Consider the following 7841-nt stretch of genomic DNA (forward strand, 5'->3'; position numbering starts at 1 on the left):
CTTTTAGTCCATGTATTTACGTCGATAGCCACACTCTCGCATGAAAAAAATATCATTATCCAACAAATCTTCACTTATAGAACAATATAGTAGATAAAAAATAAAGATTACTTGCTGACACCATATAGGTCGTGCCCAAAAATCTTTTCCAAAGGATGACCCTTTGATTTGTAGAGGCTTTTAAGTTGTATTTTTTTAAAAAAAAATTTGAGGTTTTTATTGTCATGTTTTAAAACTTTCTAAGTCATCTTTGTTACATTTAAATTTATCTATTGGATCATCAATTTAAAAGAATTTTGTGGAGGCTTTTAAGTTGTATTTTTTTAATTTTTTTGAGGTTTTTATTGTCATTTTTTGAGCTTTCTAAGCCGTCTTTGTTACATTTAAATTTATCTAAGGGCTTGGATCATCAATTTAAAAAGATTTTTTCGCACTGCCTACGGACAAACAAATGTATCATATAAAATCGCCACTTATAAAATAATAGAAAAAAAATAAAGATTACTTGCATTCCCCGTTATCGATAGGTCATGTCCCAAAAATCTTCTCTTTAAGATGATTTTCCCTTTGATTTGTGGATATATTTATGTTGTCATTTTTTTGGGTGGAGATTTTTATGTTGTTGTTATTTTGAACCTTTTAGGTCGTCTGTGTGACATGAAATTTGAGAGTTTGAATCATCACAGGGAGATGATTTTTGGGACACAACCTACCTATGGTGAGGAACAACAAATGAATGGCATTTTTTGTTGGGCATGTATTCATGTTGAGGTATACATTCCACATACCTCAGAGCTTGTGAGCTTTTAAGTGACAAATAACCGCAACTACCCTACACATCAGAGAAAAAACCTTCAGATATTAGTCTATCATCTTCAAAATCACTAAAAAAGATGAGCAATAAAGTTCGAGCTTGTGAGCTTTTAGTGACAAATAACCGCACTACCCTACATATCAGAGAAAAAACCTTCAGATATTAGTCTATCATCTGCAAAATCACTAAAAAAGATGATCTAGTTCGTAAACTAACCTTAGTTTTTACTCTCAGCTGCTTTCAAGAAGTTGTGAGAGAGAATTCCTGAAGATAGATGAAAAAGGAGAATTAATAAGGAGGTAAAGGGGTACTTGACAATGCGCCAAATAAATTTCAAGACTAAGAATCAAATGTCCTCAACATGCCCAAGCATGATTTTGCCGCTGCTGCGACATTCCTTACAATTCGGCTGTGAGTTTTACGCCAAATAAATTTCAGTTCCCCCCCCCCCACCCACTAAGAACAAGATGGTTTGACCTTATAAAGTGTGTTACATAAGTTGTGCCTTATACATACAGAAACCACTCACACAGACCATCACACTGTTACATAAGTTGTGACTCATAGAACATGCATGCATTGATACATACACAGGCCCACACAAACATACATATGTTGTAACTCAAAAGAACCTACTGTAGTGCTTTAGGGGTTTCTCCATTCAAGCTTGTTCTTCAACTTTTTCTCTGCTGCAGAGTCTGTCAATGATATAGAATGAATTTCATATAAAATGAATAAAATTTCTCTCTGGGTGTCAGAAAATTTGATATAAAATGAATTACTATACGTTTACCTCAGCTGCCTTGTATTTGATTTGCTTCTCACCCACGTGTATTGGCCTTTGTCTGTAAGTCCATGTCACGTAGTTATGAATCCAGTTCGAATTCTGCATTAAGGATTTTTACATCATTTATCAATAGAGAGAGAGAGAGAGAGAGAGAGAGAGAGAGAGAGAGAGAGAGAGAATTTGCCTGCACTGCAAAATTCCAGTATGAAAATTTGCCTGCAAACAAAGAAACAATGTGTACATTGTTTGGGTACACAATGTACACCCTTTCCTACAACTGATTTATGCACATTGGATGCCCAATACAAGAAGAAGATGGGCATATTAGTAGCATGATATTTTTGTTCCAAACCATAAACATCTGAAAATTGTAGTCCAGGATGTCTTAATTCTTAAAATTAAACTTCTTAGCCACAACAATTTTAGATAGGCATTTGCAAGTTAAGTGCAAAAATGTCTGAAAACATAACTCAGACTAAGAGAGTGAAAAGGGAGACTATGGACAAAAGGAACCGATATTATTTGTAAGCTGAATAAAAATTAAAGAAAGAAATTAGATGCAAAGAGAGGGAATGCATATATAAAATGGATTTCAATTTAGAGAGTTGAGAGCTAGGGTCTTCATCTCTGCTCTCTTTTTATAATATCCTAGAATAAAAGGGTTTCTTGAAAGCACCCAGAAGCTCTGGTAAAACACATACACATTCTAGAAGAAGAAAAAAACTAAAAAGGGTTACAGAAAAAAAACCCATCAATAGAGAAAACCAATGAGAATTCGAAGGGCTAGCAGGCTTAAAAGATTTCAGAAGAACCAGAGAAACATCATAAACTAAAGTGTTAATTGGGTTTAGAAACATGTAAAACAAAATGTTAGAACTTCTTGTCAAAATAAAGGAAATGTGAGAGAAAGTACCTCTTGTCCTTGACACCATGAAATCAAGGCTCAAGACCGATTTCAACTTCTTCCAGCCCTTTAAATTCAAAACAAGGAGAGGCCAACGGTCAATTTCCTTTGAATTTTGACCATCCGATATTTAGAAGCTAACGGCTAGAAAACACCTTTGGAAATTGTAGGGTATTTTGAATTTTTATGAACTTTTTCTTGAGCAGACGGTCAACTTTGTTTGAATTTGGATGGTTTAATTTTGAGATGATCTAACGGCTAGAAAATTCTTGCATACCCTGTAGGGATATATGAACCACTTATAGGGGTAAAGTAGTAGATAAAAAATAAAGATTACTTGCATACCCTCCTATAGATAGGTTGTGCCCAAAAATCTGTTCCACATGATTGTGGAGACTTTTAAGTTGTAATTTTTTGGAGGTTTTTATTTTGTCACTGCTTTCATCTCTCTGAGTTGTCTATATTAAATTTAAAGGGCTTGGATCAGCAATTTAAAAAGATTTTCCATTTATGGTGGGACAAACAAATGAATCACATCTAAAAGTGAGGGCCCTACGCAGGTACGGCCTCAAGCCCGGGGCTAGTAGGGCCTAGCCAATCCAATGGAAAACACCATCAATGGTGGGGTTACACCCCATGGAGATTGGCGGCCTTTCATTGGTTGATTAAACCCTAGGATTGGTTACTCTGGTTGTATAGTTTACCCTCCTACCTTTATATTGGATAGGTTACTCTGGTTGTATAGTTTACCCCCCTACCTTTATATAGTTCCTTTCTTGGGTTAGGGCCAAGACATACTGCCCAGGCCCCTTGTGAGCTTTCAATTGACAAATATCCCAAACTAACCTTTACCTGCACATTAGAGAAAAAACCTTTAAATTTAGTATAAAGCCTGCAAATGAATAGAAAAAAGTTGAGGAAGAGAGTTCTTAAACTAACCTTACTCGCCACTTTTTCAGTTTTACTCTCAGCTGCTTGAACATATTCAAGAAGTTGTGAGCGAGAATTCCTGAAAATAAATGAAAAGAAGGAGAATTAATAAGGAGGTAAAAAAAGGGCACTTGACAATGAGCCAAATAAATTTCATGATTAAGAATCAAATGACCTCAACAGACCGAGCATCACCTCTCGTTGCTGCTGCGACTCCTTCCAATTCGGCTGTGAGCTTTGCTGCCGGAGAAAGCAATGGAAACCGTACAATAGTCTGGACTTTTTGCAAACCACTTTCAGTTTACTCTCAGTCGCAGAGGAGTGAAGAAATCTTCAGCTGGAACTTAGACCCCCACACCAAGAACAAGATGGTTTAAACCATTCTCACATAGACCTTACACAGTGTTACATAAGCTGTGACTCACATACAACATAAACCACTCACTCTAAGAAAAGAATGGTTTAGACTTTAGACACAGACCTTCACTTCGTAGTGCTACATAAGTTGTGACTCAGAGAACATATAGCCCCCAACAAACTCCATACATTAGCCCCACAAATAGGAACATACACACACAAACCCACAAAAACATACATCATAAGTTGGGACACAAAAGAACCTAGTGTGGGGTGCTTTTTCTCCATTCCCAAGTCTGTCACTAATTACCACAAATCTGGATGTCTGAAAATTTGATATAAAATGAATTACTGTACACTTTTACCTCAGCTGCCAAGTCCATGTATTTATGTCGAAGTATCATATTTTTGGGTATGCAAGCAATCTTTCTAAGTATTTTGATTTGCTTCACCCATGTATTTTGTTCTCAACGCATCATAGAATATCTTACACATCCAAGTATCATATAAAATCTTCACTTATTTATGGTAGATAGAAAATAAATATTACTTCAATAACATAGGTCGTGCCCGAAAATCTTTTCCAAAGGAATCTAAACCCTTTGATTTGTGGAGGCTTTTAAGTTGTATTTTTTTAATTTTTTTTTGAGGTTTTTATTGTCATTTTTTTAACTTTCTAAGCCGTATTTAAATTTATCAAGGGCTTGGATCATCAATTTAAAAAGATTTTTGGGCACTGCCTACCTTGGGGACAAAACAAATGAGTCACATCTAATATGACCACTGTATCATACAAAATCGCCACTTATACAATAGAATAATAGACAGAAAATAAAGATTACTTGCATTCCCCCATATTGATAGGTCATGTCCCAAAAATCTTCTCTCTAAGATGATGTGAGGATGATTTTATGTTGCCATTTTTTGTGTGGATGTTATGCTGTCGTTATTTTGAACATTTTAAGTTGTCTATGTGACATGATTTATATTTGAGGGTTTGAATCATCATACGGAGATGGATTTTTGGGACCAGGCCTACCCATGGTGAGGGACCAGACCTTACTTCTTTTCTTTTATGCCACTCGATAGGGAGCCCAAGAACCAGTTTTGGACTCAAATTTACGTTAATTTTCCAATAATTGGTTTTGGACTCACAATATGTTCACATAATCTCAAACGAACAGATCTCTGTGGGGCTTGTCTACACATTCATTAAACCATGCATGGCTAGGGCGCCAAACCTAGGGCTAGTAGGGCCTAGCCGATCCTGTGGAGAACACCACCAATGGTGGTTACAACTTACACCCGACGTGTTACCAATGAAAATTGTGAGGTTCAACACGATAAAAAAGATCTAGGCCTAATATTTAGGGGTGCAACTCGGGTCGGTTTTTTGGAATTCGACCCGACCTTTAAATTGGGTCGGGTTTGGGTTGATTCCAATTCATTTTTCAATCGACCCAAGTTGCACCCCTACTAATATTATCTTGAATAAACCCTTAGGATCCGTGGTTTCCATGCTTGTATGAGGGAATATGGCTAGGCCCCGGGCCTCTAGGGACAATAAAACTATATTGGGGATATACCTCAGATGGCCTTGTGAGCTTTCGAGTGACAAATAACAGCAACTACCCTGCACAAACAGCACCTTCAAATATTAGTCTATATCTACAAAATCACTAGAATAGATGAGAAAGAGAGTTATACAAAATCGCCACTTTCAGTTTTACTATCTATTCAAGAACTTGTGAGCGAAAATTCCTGAGGATAGACAAAAAATAAAGAGAAATAAGGGAGGTAAAAAGGGTACTTGACAATGTGCCAAATAAATTTCGAGACTAAGAATCAAATGTCCTCTACACGCCGAGCATGATCTAGCCGCTGCTGCGACTCCTTCCAATTCGGCTTTGAGCTTTGCTACAAGAGGAAGCTTAATCGAAACCGTACAACAGTCTGGACTTGAGAATTGTTACAAACCACTAAGAACAAGATGGTTTAAAACCCTCACACACAGAGACCTCGCACCAAGAACAAGATGGTTTAGACCACTCACACAGACCCTTTACATTGTTACATAAGTTGTGACTCTCATAGAACATACATACACAAGCTTAAGTTCTCCAAAAGGGTCTTCATTCAGGCTTGTTCTAACACTTTTTCTCCATTGCCAAGACCTGATCTAGAGTTACCACAAATCGGATCCCACCTAATAAGTAAAACTTCTCAGCTGCCAAAGTCTCCTTATATTTTGATTTGCTCTCACCCACCTTGTCTGTGAGACTGCATGTATTTTCATCAAAATACACACTCATGTATCATATAATATCATCACGTTAATGTTTTATATATAAAAAATAAAAAATAAAAATTACTTGCATAGTCTTGTTGTAGATAGGTCGTGCCCCTAAAATTTTCACCATAGGATGATTTAAGCCCTTTATTTGTTAAGGGTTTTACGTGGAGGATTTTAATGTTGTCATTTTCTTTTTAACTTTCTAGGTCGTCAATGTTACACTGAATTTGTTAAGTGTTTGAGGGTTTGTATCAACTTTTGGAGAATATTTTTGGGGCACGTCCAACCACCTATGCTGGGGACCAACAAATGAATGACATCTAAATATGAGGACCCCACTTTTAATTTTCTTTTTCTTGTAGGGATATATTTATAATAATACACATCCATATATTTATATTAAAAAATAAAGATTACTTTGCATACCCTAATCAGGTTGTGCCCAAAAATCTCTAACCCTTTGATTTGTGGAGGCTTTTATAAGTAGTAATTTTTATTTTTATTTTTTGGAGGTGTTTATCTTTCCAAGTTGTCTATATTACATTCAAATATATCTAAGGGCTTGGATCATCAATTTAAAAAGATTTTTGGGCACTGCCTACTTATTATGGTGAGACAAACAAATGAATCACATCTAAAAGTGAGGTAGGGGCGCTCAAGCCCGGGGCTAGTAGGGCATAGCCAATCCAGTGGAAAACACCATCAATGGTGGTTACACCCACCCCCATGGGTTGAATAAACCCTGCTTACTCTGCATGTATGGTTACCCCCCACCTTATATGGTGCCAAGACATACTACTACCCAGGGCCCCGGACCCATTGCACGTAATCACAGCGGATAGATGACCAATTGTGAGCTTTCAACTGACAAATAACTGCAACTACCCGTACATTAGAGAAAAAACCTTCAAATATTAGTCTCTTATCTGCAAATCACTAGAAAAAGATAAGAGAGTTCTTAAACTGACCTTACCAGCCCCCACTTTCAGTTGTCGTGAGTGAGAGAATTCCTGAAAATAGACAAACAATGAAACAATTTTAGCCATAAACATCTGAAAATTGTAGTCTTAAAATTAATCTTCTTAGCCACAACAATTTTAGATAGGCATTTGCAAGTTAAGTGCAAAAGTATCTGAAAACAGAACGCAGATGAAGAGATTGAAAAGGGAGATTATGGACAAAAGGAACTGATACTATTTGATAGATGAATAAAATTCAAGACAGAAATTAGATGCAAAGAGAGGAATGCATAGATAAAATGGATTTCAATTTAGAGAGTTGAGAGCTAGGGTTTTCACAGAGCCTTAATAATCTCAGCTCTCATTTTATAATATCCTAGAATAAAAGGGTTTCTTGAAAGCCCACAAGCTCTGGTGAAATGGGTTTTGGTAGAAACTAAACTGTTAATGGGTTTAGAAACATTTAAAACGAACTTGTTGTCAAAACAGAGGAAATGTGAGAGAAAGTACCTCTTGTCCTTGACGCCATGAAATCAAGGCTCAAGACCGCTCTCTCTCTCTCTCTCTCTCTCTCTCTCTCTCTCTCTCTCTCTCTCTTTTCAACTTTCTTTTCCTCTTCTTCCAGCCTTTCAAATTCAAAACAAGGAGAGGCCAAACGGTACCATCTGATATTTAGAATCTAACGGCTAGAAATCACCTTTTGAAATTTTAGCCGTCGGGTATTTTTAATTTTTGACTTTTTTCTTGACCAAACGGTCAACTTTGTTTGAATTTGGGTGGTTTAATTTTGAGATGAT

At 36.6% G+C, this 7841-nt stretch overlaps 1 long non-coding RNA gene across 2 annotated transcripts; it reads right to left on the bottom strand.

The window, feature by feature from the left end:
- Positions 1-3963: 3963 nt before the first annotated feature.
- On the bottom strand, positions 3964-7629 carry LOC143887034 (uncharacterized). Of its 2 annotated transcripts, XR_013253994.1 has the most exons (4): positions 7555-7629; positions 7054-7095; positions 5379-6072; positions 3964-4094 (listed from the first exon to the last, which is right to left on the bottom strand). It is a non-coding gene; the product is annotated as an uncharacterized LOC143887034 (long non-coding RNA). The 2 variants fall into 2 exon arrangements; XR_013253993.1 differs by lacking the exon at positions 3964-4094 and having other exon boundaries at positions 4499-6072.
- Between the last annotated feature and the right edge of the window lie 212 nt (positions 7630-7841).

This window comes from Tasmannia lanceolata, unplaced genomic scaffold (assembly GCF_043159265.1).
Source record: "Tasmannia lanceolata isolate RefF3 unplaced genomic scaffold, GAP_Taslan_0.1 ptg000012l, whole genome shotgun sequence".
NCBI classification, from domain to species: Eukaryota; Viridiplantae; Streptophyta; class Magnoliopsida; order Canellales; family Winteraceae; genus Tasmannia; species Tasmannia lanceolata.